Genomic DNA, 22,677 nt, shown 5'->3' on the forward strand with positions numbered 1-22,677 from the left:
GTGCAAATGTATAATTATATATATTTTTTTACTGAAATATTACATCTACATAAGTATTTAGACCCTTTACTTAGTACTTTGTTGAAGCACCTTTGGCAGCAATTACAGCCTTGAGTCTTCTTAGATATTACGCTGCAAGCTTAGCACACCTGTATTTGGAGAGTTTCTTCCATTCTTCTCTGCAGATCCTCTCAAGCTCTGTCAGGTTGGACGGCAAGCGTTGCTGAACAGCTATTTTCAGGTCTCTCCAGAGATGTTCAATCGGGTTCAAATCCAGGCTCTGGCTGGGCAACATTCAGTCACTTGTCCCGAAGCCACTTCTGCGTTGTCTTGGCTGTGTGCTTATGGTTGTTGTCCTGTTGGAAGGCGAACCGTCGCCCCAGTCTGAGATCCTGAGGGCAGTTTTTCATTAAGGATCTCTGTTCTTTGATCCGTTCATCTTTCCATCGATCCTGACTAGTCTCCTAGTCCATGCCGCTGAAAAACATCCCCACATCATGATGCTGCCACCACCATTCTTCACCGTAGGGATGGTGACAGGTTTCCTCCAGAAGTGGCGCTTGGCATTCAGGTAAAAAAATTCAATCTTGGTTTCATCAGACCAGAGAATCTTGTTTCTCATGGTCTGAGAGTCTTTAGGTGCCTTCTGGCAAACTCCAAGCAGGCTGTCATGTGCCTTTTACTGAGTACTGGCTTCCATCTGGCCACTACCACAAAGGCCTAATTGATGGAGTGCTGCAGAGATGGTTGTCTTTCTGGAAGGTTCTCCCATCTCCACAGAGAAACTCTGGATTCTGTCAGAGTGACCATCGGGTTCTCTGTCACCCCCCTGACCAAGACCCTTTCCCCCCGATTGCTCAGTTTGGCCGGGCAGCCAGCTCTAGGAAGCATCTTGGTGGTTCCAAACTTCTTTCATTTAAGAATGATGGAGGCCACTGTGTTCTGGGGACCTTCAATGCTGCAGACAATGTTTTGGTACCCTTCCCCAGATCTGTGCCTCGACACAATCCTGTCTCGGATCTCTACAGACAATTCCTTCGACCTCATGGCTTGGATTTTGCTCTGACATGCACTGTCAACTGTGGGACCTTATATAGACAGGTGTGTGCCTTTCCAAATCATATCCAATCAATTGAATTTGCCACACGTGGACTCCAATCAAGTTGTAGAAACATCTCAAGGATGATCAATGGAAACAGGATGCACCTGAGCTAATTTTCAAGTCTCATAGCGAAGGGTCTGAATACTTATGTAAATAAGGTATTTCTGTTTTTTTTATTTAATACATTTGCAAAATATTCTAAAAACATGTTATGGGGTATTTTATGTAGATTGCTGAAATGTTTTATTTATTTAATACATTTTAGAATAAGGCTGTAACGGAACAAAATGTGGAAAAAGTCAAGGGGTCAGAGTACTTTCTGAAGGCACTGTATATATTTGTTTGTATTCCTGACTGACTCTGACATTGCTCTGATCTTGCTCGCTCTGATATTTCTTCATTTCTTGGGATGTTTTTTTATTTTTGGATTATGTGTGTATTGTTATTGTATTGCTAGATATACTGCACTGTTGGTGCTAGAAACATAAATATTTCGCTGCACTTGAATAATCAACTTTAATTTGATTTAACCCATTGCTGAAGAACATTATTTGTGCAGGTCTCCCTTGTAAAATATACCTTGGTCTTAATGGTACTCCACCCTGATAGGATGAAGGTCAAATAAAGTATGTTTGAAAATGTTTTTGTCCATAAGTATCATTTGCAATGCCTTATCACATTAGCCTTATGTGGGCCAATATATTGAGTGCGGTTTTATACATGCATGATATTGCCTGCCTATGGCAGCAGTGGGAAGTCCATTTCAGGACTGTCTCAGCCCTGCTCTGACTGCTACCTCATTCACCTACCTCTCTCTGTCCTGGGTTTACCCTCTGGGGATTAAGAGACAGAGTAGGAATGGGTGTTGAGTAGGAGTTGTCTTTGTCTTCAACATTGTTTGGTGAAGAGCAGAGAAGGGCACTTGTGAAGGACCGGTGGTGAAGAACATTTAGGGAAACAGTGAAACAGGCTGACAAGATCATTAGCGACGGAGACACGGAATGCTGGTGAACTTCAGAGTCCATGCTGTATTCAACCCTCCTCGCTGTGTTGTGACCATCCATCAGGAGGGGCCAGACTTGTGTCTGGAGAGCCATAGAGTGTTCATTGTTTAATCCCTTAACAAACGCAGAACATTAATTATGCTTCAACATATCAAGTCATCGTAATTTTAGTTGTATCAGGTGTGTTTGTGCTGGGCTGGAAGAAAACCTTACACCCACTGCGTTTCCTACTGTGATATTTTCTAATGTGAAAATGTTCTAATGCAACATCATAGAAAGAATCGCTCACAAATAGTTAATACACGCACACACACACACACACACACACACACACACACACACACACACACAATAACACTCGCTTGACTGTATTCATCTTCACCTGGAAACCAGGCAAGCCATAACATAAAATAAACTAGAACTGAGCATAAGGACTCTCATCTAAAATGTAATTACACTGTAAGAGAAGTAAGAAGTCTCAGGAATGGGTACATCAAGCACTGCTCCAGCACCCCTGAAACCCAGGTGTAATAAGCAAGCTGCTGCTGTCGCATTTCTCTCAGATGTGGAATTTACTAACCACACATGTTGAGCCTTTGTACAGAACATACCCTAAACTACTGAGATTACAAATCTATTCACTACATTATGATCCAGTTTGCTTTATTGGGAGGTAGTGCATTATCAGTTAGGTACCTGTCTTTTTCTATATATGAATCAAGCAGCCGACCTTAATCACACACACTTCACATTTGCAGACATTTGTTGTAACAATTTTGGCAGGTCAGGAGGGGAAGCAAATGATGTCAGTCTCTTTTCAAAGAGAGACTGTGTGGATTGTGTGGTAAATCACTTGACTGGTGGTACTCAAAAACACACATGTACACGTCACCTACACTGACTTGCATTGATGTGAAATGCAAGTTTAATCTCAAACACACACACGGGCCTATTTACTCCCATTCATTTTCGGCATCTTTTCGGCAGGTGTTTGATTTAATTTGTTTTCGCGAATATTCCCCTGTCTCTGTTTAAATGTTTACACCCCTCCAATAAACCTGAATTATTCAATTTGATTTGCAGGGAAACTATTGTACCCTAATATCATTAGAAATGTATCACGAATCTAATCTCTATTAACAAGACTGCTCAAACGCACATCTGGAACCCACACGCGGTAACATGGAATTATGCTGCTAACAGCTTCGTCTTTTCTCATTTTGTTCACAAATCGCCAGAAGACCAGCATATAAGCGTGAAGTTCCCTGGAATTGTCCCAAGACACTTCATTGGAGTGTTTACAAGCAAATAAGCAACGAAACAACTTGAAGAACTTTGAACGACATCCTTAAGTGTACAACAGAAACCAGGTTTCATCCAACCTTTTTATGCCAGTAAAGTTGGCCTACATGTCGGGTAACAAATGTCACGACAGGCTTGATAGAAACAGCACATTTGTCTGTAAACTTTCCAAATGTCTACAAAATAAAATACGCTAGACAAGGTGGGATCTTTTTGTGTCAATAAAATGAATTATGTGAGAAATGCCAGTGGAAAAGCCTTTATGCGCAAATATTTACATAATAACCATTATATCGAAGTAAACCTGGAGTCACGCATTGATATTATGTGTGGAAAGCATGCAATTTATTAGGCAACAGATTACATTGTTTATAATGAACTTCACACGGTGATGAGCTTGATGCTCTTTTCCAGTAAATATTGAGGATCTTAATCATGTGACACGATGATTGATGCTTGCCTGCCGTTTGACAAATAAAAATAATCTCGCTCTTTTTTCCTTAATAATCTCATCATATAGTCTATACCCGAAGTGTGTCTGCGAGCTGTTGGTGGAATTGTATGTTGGAATTGTAGGCCAATTCTATGGAAACCTAGCTAGAGATAGCTACATTTTCTGTCCACTGAAATGCTAAAAAAATACCATATTACAGGCCCAAGTTGCAGAGGGATTTATCTCAAAAGTTTCTGTTTTTAATATGTCCAAGAGAAGGGAGGGTTTAGACCGATTCTAACAAGTAAACAGTGCAACAATGCATTGCAAACAAAATCACACCATGCATTCACAAGCCATAGTTCACACCATTACATTGTTTAGCAGAGTGTGTGTGCGCGTGTGCATAAGTGTGTATCTTATTATGACACAGCAGGAAGCTCTTTAGGTGATGTGCAGTGAAATATGAATGAGAGGGAATTAGCCTTCTGAGAAAACATACACACATAGACACAAACACCCACTCACACAGAAACGTAAACACACATACTCGCACAGTAGACATGAAACACACATACACCCACAGTAGACTTGATCTGAAACTCAAGCTACCAGTGTTTATCATAACTAGACTAAAACACACACTCACCAACAAAAGATGTGATCTGAAACTCAATCGTGGTTGTTGTTTACAGAAAAACACCTTTACTGCAGGAACGATGGAAGTGGAATGCCATCCGATGCCGGAGCAGAGCGGCAGAGAATGATAAGGATTCAGAACACCGCCTGCTCGCTCCTGATGGGAAATCCTCCATCTGATTGGTAATAAGAAAACAGTTTGTCACAGAGCAGAAAACAAATCAGAGAAATGAGGAGCCTCGTTTTTATGCCTGTCCACCTGTTGAATGGTAGCACAAGAGGAACGATGTATGGTAATGGTGGAGTGTGTGTGCGTCTGTGTGTCTGTGTCTGTGTCTGTGTGTGTGTGTGTGTGTGTGTGTGTGTGTGTGTGTGTGTGTGTGTGTGTGTGTGTGTGTGTGTGTGTGTGTGTGTGTGTGTGTGTGTGTGTGTGTGTGTGTGTGTGTGTGTGTGTGTGTGTGTGTGTGTGTGTTTACTGCATCCGGTGTCACACAGAAGCGGCCCTCTGATTGAATCGGCCCAGAATCGGGTGTCGGACTCGGCCCGGTATCAAAATGAATGACTGCCCAGAATCGGCCCAAGTACATCGGCCGTTTCCGTCTCCCGGAATTCAGCTGACTTTGCCGGCATCTTACCAGAATCCCCTCCAGAAGCGGCCCGATGCAAATTTAAATAAATGTATACAAAATCACCCGATTTAGTAAGTTTAGATATTACTATTATACATTTTATACATATACCCATCCACAAAAAAACTGTTGTGTCGAAGGAAACACCATACACCTGGTGACTGTGTCAGCGTGCAGGCGCCTGGCCCGCCACAGGAGTTGCTAGATCGCGATGGGACAAGGACATCCCGGTCGGCCAAACCCTCCCCTAACTCGGACGATGCTGGGCCAATTGTGCATCGCCTCATGGGCCTCGGGGGGAGGTGTGGGCGAGGACAGGTGCAGCACAGTTCTGGCCTGTTTAAGAACTTGGAAGATGCGCCAACAAACATGTCCATTACAATAGTCCAGATGAGATTAAAGGCGTGGATGAGTCGCTCAGCTGCAGGTTGTGATAGCATAGGTCGTAACCTGGTAATGTTCCGTAGATGGAAAAATGAGACTCTTGATGTGTGCCTCAAACGAGAGCTGACTGTCAAATATCACACCCAGGTTGACACCCTCAGTATTGAGGCTGTACCTGCTGAACCTTCCTGGAGGGGAGGACCTTAACACCATCAGTAGTGAGGATGTAGCTGTGTACCTGCTGAACCTTCCTGGAGGGGAGGACCTTGACACCATCAGTAGTGAGGATGTAGCTGCGGAACCATCCTGGAGGGGAGGACCTTAACACCATCAGTAGTGAGGATGTAGCTGTGTAGCTGGGGAATCCTCCTGGAGGGGAGGACCTTAACACCATCAGTAGTGAGGATGTAGCTGTGTAGCTGGGGAATCCTCCTGGAGGGGAGGACCTTAACACCATCAGTAGTGAGGCTGTAGGTGCGGAACCATCCTGGAGGGGAGGACCTTAACACCATCAGTATTGAGGCTGTAGTTGCTGAACATCCCTGGAGGGGAGGACCTTGACACCATCAGTAGTGAGGATGTAGCTGCGGAACCATCCTGGAGGGGAGGACCTTAACACCATCAGTATTGAGGCTGTAGTTGCTGAACATCCCTGGAGGGGAGGACCTTGACACCATCAGTAGTGAGGATGTAGCTGGGGAATCCTCCTGGAGGGGAGGACCTTAACACCATCAGTAGTGAGGATGTAGCTGCGGAACATCCCTGGAGGGGAGGACCTTAACACCATCAGTAGTGAGGATGTAGCTGCGGAACCATCCTGGAGGGGAGGACCTTAACACCATCAGTAGTGAGGATGTAGCTGCGGAACATCCCTGGAGGGGAGGACCTTAACACCATCAGTAGTGTGGATGTAGCTGCGGAACATCCCTGGAGGGGAGGACCTTAACACCATCAGTATTGAGGCTGTTGCTGCTGCTGTTGTTTATGATGGTGCGAGTGCCAATCAGTACGACCTCCGGCCTTCTTGCAGTTTAACTTCAGGAAACTCAACTGCATCCACGCTTTGATGTCCTGCAGGCAACTGACCAGGAGTGCAGTGGCATTGGCAGTGACAGTGTTTGTGGAGACGTACAGCTGAGTGTTGTCGGCATAAAAGTGAAAGCCCAGTCTGTGTTTCCTCAAGATGTTTCCCAGTGGAAGCATGTAGATACAAAATAGTAGTGGACCCAGGACCGAGCATTGGGGGACCCCCTGTCGGACCACAACTGTGTCTGACCTACTAGAACCGATGGCTACAAACTGGTTGTGATCAGTGAGATAGGATCTGAAACAGTCTAGGACAGAATGGCATGGCTGACCATGTCGAATGCTGCACTGAGGACAAGCAGTTTGAGGATGCCCGCAGGCCCAGAGTCAGCATTCATGAGGAGGTTATTGGTGACGCTTACCAGGGCAGTCTCCATTACATTGACAATCATCATCATGATCTTCATCATCATCACCGTCACGTCAAACATCCTTCACCAAACAGTCTCCATCAAGCAACCTCCATTAGATGGACAATCATCATCATCATCCTGTGAAATACTGTTTCTCTTGCTGTCATGACAAACACTTCAAACATCCATTTCCCCTGGAAATCTATTTCTCCTGCTAAGCAGCTTGAATCCTGTTTTTGAGATAGTCTTTCCACAGGACTAAAAATCATCTCTGAAGCATCTTTAAAATAAATAAAATAATGAAATATATAAAGTGAGACCTTCAAACGTTGAACAATATTCTGTGAAGCGTGGGAGCAATTTTTCTTAAAATCTTCATGTAATTCATTCTGAATACAAGGATGAGGATTTTTAAATGTGCATTGATCATGGTTAGGAGTTATACTCTGATTAATTAGCCCTCCAGAGCATTAGGGGAATGTTGTTAAAAACTTCTTAATTCTAGGGTCTATTTTTCTACAATTTCCGCCTGACTGACATGCCCAAAGTTAACTGCCTGTTGCTCAGGCCCTGAAGCCAGGATGTGCATATAATTGATACCATTGGAAGGAAAACACTCTGATATTTGTAGAAACGTTAAAATAATGTTAGAGACTATAACACAATAGATATGGTAGGAGAAAATCCAAAGAAAAACCAACCAGAATTTTTCTTTTTTGAGAGCCCATGGTCTTCCAATGGAACGTATAGGGAAATAATGAAATCTCGTTCCCAGTATGCAATTCCTATGGCTTCCACTGGGTGTCAGTAGTCTTTGTTCAATGTTTCAGGCTTGTTTCTTTCAAAACGAGTAAGAAATATGAGATTTACTACAGGGACGAAGACTTGGAAATTCATGTATGCGCGAGATGAAGAGGACGCGCACCTGTTAATATCGCTTTCCTATTGAACATACTTCTTTCCGTATGAAATATTATATATTATAGTGTAATTACATTTTAGGGTATCTGAGGATTAAATAGAAATGTATTTTGACTTGTTGAAACAAATCTTGGCATGTTGAACGTGTGGATTACTCAACTCGATGGCTCCAACTAAACTGACTTTTTGGGATATAAAGAAGGAATTTATCTAACAAAACGACACTACATGTTATAGCTGGGACCCTTTGGATGACAAATCAGAGGAATATTTTCAAAAGGTAAGTGAATATTTAATCGCTATTTGTGAATTTATGAATCCTGTGACGGTGGAAAAATATTTTGATTTGGGGCGCCATCCTCAAACAATCGCATGGCATGCTTTCGCTGTAAAGCCTACTGTAAATCGGACAGTGCAGTTATACTAACAAGAATTGAAGCTTTTAACCGATATAAGACACTTGTATGTACCTAAATGTTTAATATCCATACTTTTTATGATTATTTATTTGAATTGGGTGCCCTCCAGTTTCACCAAAAGTTGTCCCGCTAGTGGGATGCCTTTTAAAGATGCAAAGCTGTTGGCTTGTAATTTCAGATGGGTATTTGGTCCAGTACACGCTGTACGCAGACTGACTTAGCTATGGTCTCCTATATGCAGTGCAGTGATTGTGCATAATTCGTCCAAATTAAATCCAACTTCATACATTTCACTTGTTTTTCATAGAATTACAAGAGAAAGGCAAGAGTAAGTGATCTAAAATCTGGGTTTACACTGAATTAAATGCATATTTAAATTAAATACATTAAAGTACAGTACAAAATATACATATTTTTTAAATAAAATTAATACAACTTTTAAATTACCATTCATATACCATGTTCAAAACCTTAGAACCTGTTGTTATTTAGACATTAGCTAACATGAATGGTTTTATGGGTCGTACAGGACTAGTACAGGACTAGTGTAATAATTCCTGTACACATCAAAGGCAGATGTCTCTGTAAGAACATAGGCCTCTGTGATCAAAGGGTTTTCAATCTGCCATTTTGTTGTACCCCAGTAACAACATTATCTACCTTTAACCTCTGACCTCTGACCACTTTCAGCTCTCAGAAAGAAGGGAGTGTTTTTTTGAAGGGCCTTTGAAATAGGTGAGGTGAAGGCGAGAGGAAGGTTAGGGCCACCAACAAAATCATTCTTTCATCCATGCCGTATCCTGAAAAGCCAGAGATAGAGATAGATGGAAGGAGGAAGAGAGAGAAAAAGAGAGAAAGAAAGAAAAAAGGGCAGGCGCGAGGGAGAGAGAAAGATATATAAAGCCTACATGAGTGCAGATTTTTCCTGTAAAAGAGCAAATCCTGTGTGTTTGATGTGACCAAGGGATTTCCTGCAGTTGAACGACCTTATCCAGCTATTGTATTTACTGTAGGCAACATTCTCCCCCATCCATCCCCCCCGGACCCCATTCCCATCTCTTCTATCTTCATTCCACTAACCAAACCATGTGCAATTCAATTCCAAAATCAATTATCTTAGCGCTTTGACTCACGCTGTCTGTTGGATTACAGCATCAAGTTACAGTTTGGAGCACAAGTACTGGCATCGTACACACATTTTTACATCGCTGTCTCTCTCGATCATTGTTCAGAGTGGTGTACTACGAATCTACTGTAAATAAATGATAGTGTTCAAAACTATATTATTAGACCGCTTTTTATGAATAATGTTTTGTTGTTGCATTTGAGCTCAGGGATGATAGACGAGTTTCCCAATAGAAATGGCCAGTTAGAGGGGTGTTCAAGTGGATTTTTCCCAGTCGTATACCGCCTTAGCACTTGGTTATGAACACAGAATGAAGAGGTAGAGTGAAGAGTGTGTTGTCATCCCTTCATTCTCCCTTCATATTTTAGTAACCAAATGTTCTTGTGTTTTAAAACTAGTAATATTCAAATACATATCACACAACACAAGTTAGTAATGAAAGGGTGCAATACAATTATTGCATTGATAAGCACACGAAAGCACACTAAAGAAAGAATGAGTAGCCCATTTCACATCATAGCCTGATCAATTTGCAGGTTAACTTCTCTTCCATTTTGATTCCGGCAAAAATGTAAATGTGGCACTGACTCGCCCATGGATTGATGTTACAGCATTGTCTCAATGAAGATATCTACCTTCATAACATGGATGAAGGCTGAGCTGGAATGTGAGTCCGACTTAAGTTAATTTTAGCAGCATAGGAGCACAGGAAATATACCGAGAAAAACACAAAACCACAGTCATGGAAAACAAGCAATTACTCACTAAAGAGGTCCTCAAACAAGTGAATTGCCCAAAGGCCACCTGTAAGGTCCAAAGGCCACCTGTTCCTACTTACAACAGCTGCCATGTGTGCAGAGGAAGCGGAAATAATTTAGAGCTTTGAAAATAGCTTAACAAAATATATATTTAAAAAAACTAATGGATGATAACAACAATATCTCAGCTCAGAAAGCAAACCTACAGTGCCGTCACAAGTGTTAGGGGCTGTAGTCTTCTACTGGGGATAGGTCATACAGTGCCCTTGGAAAGTATTCAGACCCCTTCACTTTTTCCACATTTTGTTATGTTACAGCCTTATTCTAAAATTCATTAAATAGTTGATTAAATGAAACAATTTCCTCAGCAATCTATACACAATACCCTATAATAACGAAGCTAAAACAGTTTTTAGACATTTTTGCAAATGTATTAAAAACAAAGGACAGAAATACCTTATTTACAAAAGTATTCAGACCCTTGTCTATGAGACTCGAAATTGAGCTCAAGTGCATCCTGTTTCCATTGATCATCCTTGAGATGTTTCTACAACTTGATTGGAGTTCACCTGTGGTAAATTCAGTTGATTGGACATGATTTGGAAAGGCACACACCTGTCTAAATAAGATCCCACAGTTTACAGTGCATGTCAGAGCAAAAACCAAGCCATGAGGTCAAAGGAATTGTCTGTAGATCTCCGAGACAGGATTGTGTTGAGACACAGATCTAGGGAGGGGTACGAAAACATTTCTGCAGCATTGAAGGTCCCAAAGAACACAGTGGCCTCCATCATTCTTAAATGGAAGAAGTTTGGAACCACCAAGACTCTTCCTAGAGCTGGCTGCCCGGCCAAACTGAGCAATTGGGGGAGAAAGGCCTTGGTCAGAGAGGTGACCAAGAACCTGATGGTCATTCTGACAGAGCTCTAGAGTTCCTCTGTGGAGATGGGAGAACCTTCAAGAAAGACAACCATCTCTGTAGCACTCCACCAATCAGGCCTTTATGGTAGAGTGACCCTACGGAAGCCACTCCTCAGTAAAACTCACATGACAGCCCACTTGGTGTTTGCCAAAAGGCACCTAAAGACTCTCAGACCATGAGAAACAAGATTCTCTGGTCTGATGAAACCAAGATTGAACTCTTTGGCCTGAATGCCAAGCGTCACGTCTGGAGGAAACATGGCACCATCCCTACAGTGAAGAATGGTGGAGGCAGTATAATGCAGGGCGGATGTTTTTCAGCGGCAGGGACTGGGAGATTAGTTGGGATTGAGGCAAAGATGAACAGAGCAAAGTACAGAGAGATCCTTGATGAAAACCTACTCCAGAGCACTCAGGACCTCAGATTGGGGGGAAGGTTCAGCTTCCAACAGGACAACGATCCTTAGCACACAGCCAAGACAACGCAGAAGTGGCTTCAGGACAAGTCTCTGAATGTCCTCGAGTGTCCCTGATCCCAATCAAACATCTCTGGATATACCTGAAAATAGCTGTGCAGCAATGCTCCCCATCCAACCTGAGAGGATCTGAGGATCTGCAGAGAAGAATGGGAGAAACTCCCCAAATACAGGTGTGCCAAGCTTGTAGCGTCATACCCAAGAAGCTGTAATTGCTGCCAAAGGTGCTTCAACAAAGTACTGAGTAAAGGGTCTGAATACTTACACTACCTGTCAAATGTTTTAGAACACCTACTCATTCAAGGGTTTTCTTTATTTTTACCATTTTCTACATTGTAGAATAAAAGTGAAGACATCAAAACTATGAAATAACACATATGGAGTCATGTAGTAACCAAAAAAGTGTTAAACAAATCAAAATATATTTTATTTTTGAGATTCTTCAAACAGCCACCCTTTGCCTTGATGACAGCTTTGTACACTGTTGGCATTCTCTCAACCAGCTTCATGAGGTAGTCACCTGGAATGCATTTCAATTAACAGGTGTGCCTTCTTAAAAGTTAATTTGTGGAATTTCTTTCCTTCTTGATGCGTTTGAGCCAATCAGTTGTATTGTGACAAGGTAGGGGATGGTACACAGAATAAATCTGTCGTTCTGCCCCTGAACAAGGCAGTTAACCTACTGTTCCTAGGCTGTCATTGTAAATAAGAATTTGTTTTAACTGACTTGCCTAGTTAAATAAAGGTTCAGTTGAACATAAAAAAGTTAAATATAGCTGAAATAAAATCAAAAACTATGTTTTACATCATAGTTTTGATGTCTTCACTATTTTTCTTCAATGCAGAAAATAGTAAAAACAAAGAAAATCCCTTGAATGAGTAGGTGTTCTAAAACGTTTGACCGGTAGTTTAAATTTAATTACCATAATATCATAATATAACTTTATTGGTCAATTGTACAACCAAAATGTTACCTTCGCTTATTACCCAACCCCCCCGAAAGACACACATACACATACATACATATCCAGGTTTTGGAGAGGTGCGGGGGGCTGCCACACTGGGCACCAGTGGTAGAAAGTACCTAAATAAAAATACTTTAAAGTACTACTTAAGTCGTTTTTTTGGGCTATCTGTACTTTACTTTTTATATTTTGTTTACTTTTACTTTTACTTCACTTACATTCCTAAAGAAAATAATGTACTTTTCCCTGACACCCATTAAATGCTTAGCAGGACATGAAAATGGTCCATTTCACGCACTTATCAAGAGAACATCCCTGGTCATCCATACTGCCTCTGGCCGACTCACCAAAAACAAATACTTAGTTTGTAAATTATGTCTGAGTGTTCCCCTGGCTATCCATAAATAAAAAGAACAAAAGATAATGGTGCCTTTTGGTTTGCCTAATATAAGGAATTTTTAATTATTTCAAATTTGACTTTTGATACTTAAGTATATTTTAGCAATTACATTTACTTTTGATACTTAAGTATATTTAAAACCAAATACTTTTAGACTTTTACTCAAGTAGTATTTTACTGGGTGACTTTCACTTTTACTCATTTTCAATTAAGGTATCTTTACTTTTAGGTACTGTACTTTTTCCACCACTGCTGGGCGCCCGGGGAGCTGTTGTTGTGGGGGGTTAAGTGCCTTGCTCAAAGGCACAATGGCATGCAATGTCATCTAGGATTTGTCATTAAAGGGTTATGTCTACATCCATCTCAACACAGAGTCCCACAGTAGATCACAGGACAGGAATGAACTGAAAGTCAGTGTGAGGGGGGGAAACACACACATTCCAAGGACGAGGAAGGGAATAAAAACATGACTCTCTCTCTCTCTCTCTCTCTCTCCGGCTAGTTCGTCTTTCTGGTATGTTACCATTAGTGCTGAAGAGAGGGCTCATTAATCAGATCGGTTAAATCTGGAACGGCCCATCTGTCTATTTGTGTGGTTAGTAATGAACCAGCAGACAGCTTCTAATGGCAGGATAACACCAAAATGGAGCTTTACTGAAGGCCCTGCTCCCTCCCTCCCTCAGCCCAGTGCAGAATGAGCCAGGCTTAATTAAAATTGATTAAATTGTTTTTTCCCTCATTAATCTACACGCAAACCCCCATAATAACAAAGAAAAAAAAGGGGTTTTAGATTTTTTTTGCAAATTTATAAAAAATAAAACACTGAAATATGACCTTTACATAAGTATTCAGACCCTTTACTCGGTACTTTGTTGAAGCACCTTTGGCAGTGATTGCAGCTTCAGGTCTTCTTCAGTATAATGCTACAAGCTTGGCACACATGTATATCTGACACACCTTGGCACACCATTCTTCTCTGCAGATCTTCTCAAGCTCTGTTAGATTAGATGGGGAGCTTCGCTGCGCAACTATTTTAAGGTCTCTCCAGAGATGTTAGATCGGGTTCAAGTCCGGGCTCTGGCTGGGCCACTCAAGGACATTCAGAGACTTGTCCCGAAGCCACTTCTGCGTTGTCTTGGCTGTGTGCTAAGGATCGTTGTCCTGTTGGTAGCTAAACCTTCACCCCAGTCTGAGGTACTGAGCACTCTGGAGCAGGTTTTCATCAAGGATCTCTCTGTACTTTGCTCCGTTCATCTTTCCCTCGATCCTGACTAGTCTCCCAGTCCTTGCCTCTGAAAAACATCCACACTGCATGATGCTGCCACCACCATGCTTCACCATAGGGACGGAGCCAGCTTTCCTCCAGATATGACGCTTGGCATTCAGGCCAAAGAGTTCAATCTTGGTTTCATCAGACCAGAGAATCTTGTTTCTCATGGTCTGAGAGTCTTTAGGGGCCTTTTGGCAAACTCCAAGCGGGCTTTCTTGTGCGTTTTACTGAGGAGTGGGTTCCATCTGACAACTCTACCATAAAGGCCTAATTGGTGGAGTGCTGCAGAGATGGTTGTCCTTCTGGAAGGTTCTCCCATCTCCACAGAGGATCTCTAGAGCTCTGTCAGAGTGACCATCGGGTTCTTGGTCACCTCCCTGACCAAGGCCCTTCTCCCCCGATTGCTCAGTTTGGTCGGGTGGCCAACTCTAGGTGTCACGGATCCCTTTGGATCTTTCATTGAGTACACCTGGCCCCTATTCTCACTGATTGTATTTGTAAACAGTTGAAGTCGGAAGTTTGAAACCCGTTTTTCAACCACTCCACATATTTCTTGTTAACAAACTATAGTTTTGGCAAGTTGGTTAGGACATCTACTTTGTGCATGACACAAGTAATTTTTCAAACAATTGTTTACAGACAGATTATTTCACATATAATTCACTGTATCACAATTCCAGTGGGTCACTGTCATGTTCTGAATCCTCAAATTCCCTGTCATAAAGGAGCCAAGGCACAGCGTGTCGGTAATTCCACATCTTTATTTAGGGAAACCGAAATCAAAACCATAAACAGGTCGCAGTAAGAACGTAACGCACTGTGCCGTACACACACAGAAATAACAATAACCCACAAACACAGGTGGGGAACAGGCTGCCTAAGTATGATTCCTAATCAGAGGCAAAGATAGACAACTGCCTCTGATTAGGAACCATACTCAGCCCAACAAAGAAATACAAAAACAACATAGACATACAACACATAGAATACCCATCCCATGTCACACCCTGACCTAACCAAACAGAGAAAAACGACTCTCTCTGGTCAGGGCGTGACAGTCACAAGTTTACATACACTAAGTTGACTGTGCATTTAAAAATCTTGGACAATTCCAGAAAATGATGTCACGGCTTTAGAAGCTTCTGATAGGCTATTTGACACTATTTGAGTCAATTGGAGGTGTACCTGTGGATGTATTTCAAGGCCTACTTTTAAATGCAGTGTCTCTTTGCTTGACATCATGGGAAAGTCAAAAGAAATCAGCCAAGACCTCAGAAAAAGAATTGTAGGCCTCCACAAGTCTGGTTCATTCTTGGGAGCAATTTCCAAACGCCTGAAGGTACCACCTTCATCTGTACAAACAATAGTACTCAAGTATAAACACCATGGGACCACGCAGCCATCATACCGCTCAGGAAGGAGACGCATTCTGTCTCCTAGAGATGAACGTACTTTGGTGTGAAAAGTGCAAATCAATCTCAGAACAACAGCAAGGGACCTTGTGAAGATGCTGGAGGAAACAGGTACAAAAGTATGTGTATCCACAGTAAAACGAGTCCTATATCGACATAACCTGAAATACCGCTCATGAAACAAAAATACAACTGTTCGGCCATAATGACCATCGTTATAATTGGAGGAAAAAAGGGGAGGCTTGCAAGCCAATGAAAACCATCCCAACCATTAAGCACGGGGGTGGCAGCACCATGTTGTGGGGGTGCTTTGCTGCAGGAGGGACTGGTGCACTTCACAAAATAGATGGCATCATGTGGAAGGAAAATTATGTGGATATATTGAAGCAACATCTCAAGACATCAGTCAGGAAGTTAAAGCTTGGTCGCAAATGGATCTTCCAAATGGACAATGACCCCAAGCATACTTCCAAAGTTGTGGCAAAATGGCTTAAGGATCACAAAGTCAAGGTATTGGAGTGGCCATCACAAAGCCCTGGCCTCAATCCTATAGAACATTTGTGGGCAGATGTAACGGCCGTCAAAGGGAGTAGACCAAGGCGCAGCGTGGAGAGTGCTCATCATTTAATTTTAATAGAACACTTATACAAAACAAGAAAATGAATGACAGCCAAACAGTTCTGTCAGGAACATCAATTCTAAACAGAAATTAACCACCCACAAAACCCAAAGGAAAACAGGCTGCCTAAGTATGGCTCCCAATCAGAGACAACGATATACAGCTGCCCCTGATTGAGAACCATACAAAACATAGAAAAAAGGACATAGAATGCCCACCCTAGTCACACCCTGGCCTAACCAAAATAGAGAACAAAAACCTCTCTATGGCCAGGGCGTGACAGCAGAACTGAAAAAGCGTGTGCGAGCAAGGAGCCCTACAAACCTAACTCAGTTACACCAGCTCTGTCAGGAGGAATGGGCCAAAATTCAGCCAACTTATTGTGGGAAGGTTGTGGAAGGCTACCCACAACGTTCGACCCAAATTAAACAGTTTAAAAGCAATGCTACCAAATACTAATTGAGTGTATGTAAACTACTGACCCACTGAGAATGTGATGAAAGAAGTAAAAGCTGAAATAAATCATTCTCTTTACTATTTTTCTGACATTTCACATTCTTAAAATAATGTGGTGATCCTAACTGACCTACGACAGAGAATTTTTACTAGGATTAAATGTCAGGAATTGTGAAAAACTGAGTTTAAATGTATTTGGCTAAGGTGTGTATGTAAACTTCCGACTTCAACTGTATATGTGCCCTTGGTTCGCCATGGTGCTGTCGATTATTGTTACTATGTCCGTTGGTGCGTGTGAGTACCTGTGCTGTGTGTTTTGGCTTTCGTGCCATTGTGTATTGCGCAGATGATTACGGGTCTCGTCCTTTGTGTTAATCATTGTGCACATGTGTTATTTATTCGAGGTACTCATCGCTCTTTTGTTTTGGGATTTTACCCTGTGTTTCGTTACGTGTTTGTTTGGTCTTCGTCCCCCTTCCTTTACACGGCACGCCGTAATTTGGGTTTAATAAAAACCCTATTACACATTCCTGCGCCTGTCTCCAAAACCCTTCATGCCAACGTGACACTAGGAAAAGTCTTGGTGGTTCCAAACTTCTTCCATTTAAGAATGATGAAGGGCACTGTGTTCTTAGGGACCTTTCAATGCTGCAGACATTTTTTGGTGCCCTTCTCCAGATCTATGCCTCGACACAATCCTGTCGTGGAGCTCTACGGTGTTAAATTTGACCTCATGGCGTTGTTTTTGCTCTGACATACAAGTCATTACAGTCAGTGCAAAAAAAATAAAAAATAGATAAGAATAAAGTAAGGGGGTCAATTCAACTAATCCGGGTAGCCAATTGATTAACTGTTGCAGTCTTATGGCTTGGGGGTAGAAGCTGTTAAGGAGCCTTTTGGTCCCAGACTTGTCACTCCAGGACCGCTTGCCATACGGTAGCAGAAAGAACAGTCTATGACTAGGGTGGCTGGAGTATTGTACCATTTTTTGGGCCTTCCTCTGACACCGACTGGTATAGAGGTCGTGGGTGAACAGGGAGTACAGGAAGGGACTAAGCACGCACCCCTGAGGGGCCCCTGTATTAAGGATCAGTGTGTCGGATGCGTTGTTGCCTACCCTTACCACCTGGGGGCGGCCTGTCAGGAAATCCAGGAGCCAGTTGCAGAAGGAGATGTTTAGTCCCAGGGTCCTTAGCTTAGTGATGAGCTTGGAGGGCACTATGATGTTGAACGCTGAGCTGTAGTCAATGAATAGCATTCTCACATAGGTTTTCCTTATGTCCAGGTGGGAAAGGGCAGTGTGGAGTACAAAGATTTTGTCATCTGTGGATTTGTTGGGGCGGTATGCGAATTGGAGTAGGTCCAAGGTTTCTGGGTGTTGATGTGAGCTGTGACCAGCCTTTCAAAGCATTTCATGGTTACAGATATGACTGCGACGGGGCGGTAGTCATTTAGGCAGGTTACCTTGGCATTATTGGGCACAGAGACTATGGTAGTCTGCTTGAAACATGTAAGTATTACAGACTGGGATAGGGAGAGGTAACAAATGTCAGTGAAAACACTTGCCAGCTTTTCAGCGCATAATCTGAGTAGGCATCCTGGTAATCCTTCTGGCCCTGCGACCTTATGCATGTTAAACTGTTTAAAGGTCTTACTCACATCGTCTACGGAGAGATTTATCACACAGTCGTCAGGAACAGCTGATGCTCTCATGCATTCTTCAGTGTTACTTGCCTCGAAGTGAGCATAGAAGTAATTTAGCTCGTCTGGTAGGCTCATGTCACTGGGCGGCTGTTCCACAACACACCATACCATTCATAACTATAACAGCAACTGTTCCATAACACATCATACCATCCATAACTATTACAGCAACTGTTCCATAACACATCATACCATTCATAACTATTACAGCAACTGTTCCATAACACATCATACCATTCATAACTATTACAGCAACTGTTCCATAACACATCATACCATCCATAACTATTACAGCAACTGTTCCATAACACATCATACCATTCATAACTATTACAGCAACTGTTCCATAACACATCATACCATTTATAACTATTACAGCAACTGTTCTATAACACATCATACCATTCATAACTATTACAGCAAATGTTCCATAACACATCATACCATTCATAACTATTACAGCAACTGTTCCATAACACATCATACCATTCATAACTATTACAGCAACTGTTCCATAACACATCATACCATTCATAACTATTACAGCAACTGTTCCATAACACATCATACCATTCATAACTATTACAGCAACTGTTCCATAACACATCATACCATTTATAACTATTACAGCAACTGTTCTATAACACATCATACCATTCATAACTATTACAGCAAATGTTCCATAACACATCATACCATTCATAACTATTACAGCAACTGTTCCATAACACATCATACCATTTATAACTATTACAGCAACTGTTCCATAACACATCATACCATTCATAACTATTACAGCAACTGTTCCATAACACATCATACCATTCATAACTATTATAGCAACTGTTCCATAACACATCATACCATTTATAACTATTACAGCAACTGTTCTATAACACATCATACCATTCATAACTATTACAGCAAATGTTCCATAACACATCATACCATTCATAACTATTACAGCAACTGTTCCATAACACACTATATTTGACAAGATTGCGGCATGCTGAAACAGCTTGATAATCATCATCATTGTCATCGTAGACGTCATCGTCATTATTTTAATTATCCGTTTAGCTGAAACTATATGCCCTAGTGTTGTCATTACAGTAATATCATCTTTTCATCAGAGCTAAAAGCTAGTCACCCTATCTAGCATAATTACTGTAGCATACGTCATCCCAGCAGTACTCTTAGAGTCTCAATAACACCTAGGGAACACAGACTGTGGCTGGCTGCCTCCTCAACACCAATTATAATACCACTGTCCTCATTATCATCATCATGGTCACGACCTGATTCCAGAGGCCGACCCAAAACAACGCCGTTGGCTGAGAGGGTGCCAGGGGGTGCCGGAGAGTGTGCCGGAGCGGTCTTCTCATCTTCTAGTGAGGCTTCGGATGCGCGTGTAACCGATGTGAAATGGCTAGCTAGTCACTCGCTCTGAAACCTTCAAGTAGTTGTTCCCCTTGCTCTGCAAGGGCCGCGGCTTTTTTGGAGTGATGGGTAACGATGCTTCAAGGGTGGCTGTTGTCGATGTGTGCAGAGGGTCCCTGGTTCGAGCCTAGGTAGGGGCGAGGAGAGAGACGGAAGCTATACTGTTACACGCCCACACCACCCACCGCGTCTGAGTATATTACTCGCTAATGTCCAGTCCCTAGTTAACAAAGTCAACAAAATTAGGGCAAGAGTTGCTTTCCAAAGAGATCCACATACTCTGTTTCACGGAGACATGGCTAGCTGGGGACATGCTGTCGGAGTCCGTACAGCCAACGGGATTTTCAGTGCATCGCGCCGACAGGAACAAACATTTACATTTACATTTAAGTCATTTAGCAGACGCTCTTATCCAGAGCGACTTACAAATTGGTGCATTCACCTCATGATATCCAGTGGAACAACCACTTTACAATAGTGCATCTAAATCTTTGGGGGGGGGGGTAGAAGGATTACTTTATCCTATCCTAGGTATTCCTTAAAGAGGTGGGGTTTCAGGTGTCTCCGGAAGGTGGTGATTGACTCCGCTGTCCTGTAGTCGTGAGGGAGCTTGTTCCACCATCTCTGGTAAGAAGAAGGGAGGGGGTGTATGTTTCATGATTTAGGTTTTGTTGTGGAATATGTTAGATATTAGGTTTTGTTGTGGTATGGTTAGATATTACCTGTTAAATAATGCTGCACTGTCAGATCTAGAAGGTTAATCATTTCGCTACACTCGCAATAGCATCTGCTAACCATGTGTATGTGACCAATAAAATTTGATTTGATTTGAATTGGTCTGCTAGTAGACTACTGTGACTATTGTGAAACGGACTCATTGCATTTACTGTTTGTTGTCTGCCTTAATGTTGCTGGACCACAGGAATAGTAGCAGCTGCATTAGCACCCATAATGATGCGAATGGGGATCCATAATAAATACAAATACAAATGGTTTATCATTTCAGTATAGCTGTGGGAGGCAGTGGGCACTCAAAATGTTGTCCCTGTTGATTTTCCCTTCTTTATCCTTCTCTGTGTGTGCGTGTGCGTGTGTGCGTGTGTGTGTCTGTCTGTGTGTGTGCAGAGAAAACGGGGAAAAAAAATGTATGAAATGAAATTTATGCATTCAGTACTGTAAGTCGCTCTGGATAAGAATGTCTGCTAAATGACTAAAATGTAAATGTAATGCAGAGCATGTGTGCAATGGCCTCCTATTGTCTGTTGGATGAACAGTGAGGCTTCTATTCTCTACATTCCCCAAACCAAATCCCTCTTCCCCTTAAACCTCATTGTGTGTGTGCATTGCAACGATGAACAGTTGTGAAAATGACAAAAGAAATACCAGTCCTGATGTCGTAAATATATAAATGGATATTTCACTGAACACCAGGTTATACACAGAGGGTAGTGTGTATGGCCCAGTACATCACTGGGGTCGAGCCCTGCCATCCAGGACCTCTATACCAGGCGGTGTCAGAGGAAGGCCCTAAAAATGGTCAAAGACTCCAGCAACCCAAGTTATAGACTGTTCTTTCTGCTACCGCATGGCAAGTGGTACAGATGCACCAATTCTGGAACCAACAGGACCCTGAACAGCTTCTGACCCCAAGCCATAAGACTGCTAAATATCTAATTAAATAGTTAACCAAATAGCTACCCGGACAATCTGCATTTACCCTTTATGCACTCTTGACTCCACACACGCTGCTGCAACTGTTTATTATTTATCCTGTTGTCACTTTATCCCTCCCTATACTGTATGGGGCTCCAGAGTGGTGCAGTGGTCTAAGACACTGCATCTCAGTGCAAGAGGCGTCACTGCAGTGCCTGATTTGAATCCAGGCTGCATCACATCTGGCCGTCATTGGGAGTCCCATAGGGCAGCCCACAATTGGCCCAGCGTCGACCGGGTTTGGCAGGGGTAGGCCGTCATTGTAAATAAGAAATTATTCTTAACTGACTTGCCAAGTTAAATAAATAAAACAATATGTACATATTTACCTCGTACCCCTACACATCGACTCAATATTTGTACCATGTGTATATATTGAAGTCGGAAGTTTACATACGCCAAATCAAATCAAAGTTTATTTGTCACGTGCACCGAATACAACAGGTGTAGACCTTACAGTGAAATGCTTACTTACAGGCTCTAACCAACAGTGCAAAGGTATTAGGTAAGTAAGGAAATAAAAACAACAGTAAAAAAACAGTGAAAAATAACAGTAGCAAGGCTATAACAGTAGCGAGGCTATAACAGTAGTGAAGCTATAACAGTAACGAGGCTATATACAGGCACCGGTTAGTCGGGCTGATTGAGGTAGCATGTACATGTAGGTATGGTTAAAGTGACTATGCATATATGATGAACAGAGAGTAGCAGTAGCGTAAAAGAGGTGTTGGCGGGTGGTGGGTGGCGGGACACAATGCAGATAGCCCGGTTTAAACTCAGTTTTTCACAATTCCTGAATTTAATCGTAGTTCCCTGTCTTAGGTCAGTTAGGATCAACACTTTATTTTAAAAATGTGAAATGTCAGAATTATAGTAGAGAGAATGATTCATTTCAGCTTTTATTTCTTCCCAGTGGGTCAGAAGGTTACATACACTCAATTAGTATTTGGTAGCATTGCCTTAAAGTTGTTTGACTTGGGTCAAACGTTTTGGGTAGCCTTCCACAACCTTCCATTCCTCCTGACAGAGCTGGTGTAACTCAATCAGGTTTGTAGGGCTCCTTGCTCGCACACACTTTTTCAGGTCTGCCCACAAATTTTCTATAGGATTGAGGTCAGGGCTTTGTGATGGCCACTCCAATACCT

This window comes from Salmo salar, chromosome 25 (genome assembly GCF_965601325.2).
Source record: "Salmo salar chromosome 25, fSalSal1, whole genome shotgun sequence".
Taxonomy (NCBI): domain Eukaryota; kingdom Metazoa; phylum Chordata; class Actinopteri; order Salmoniformes; family Salmonidae; genus Salmo; species Salmo salar.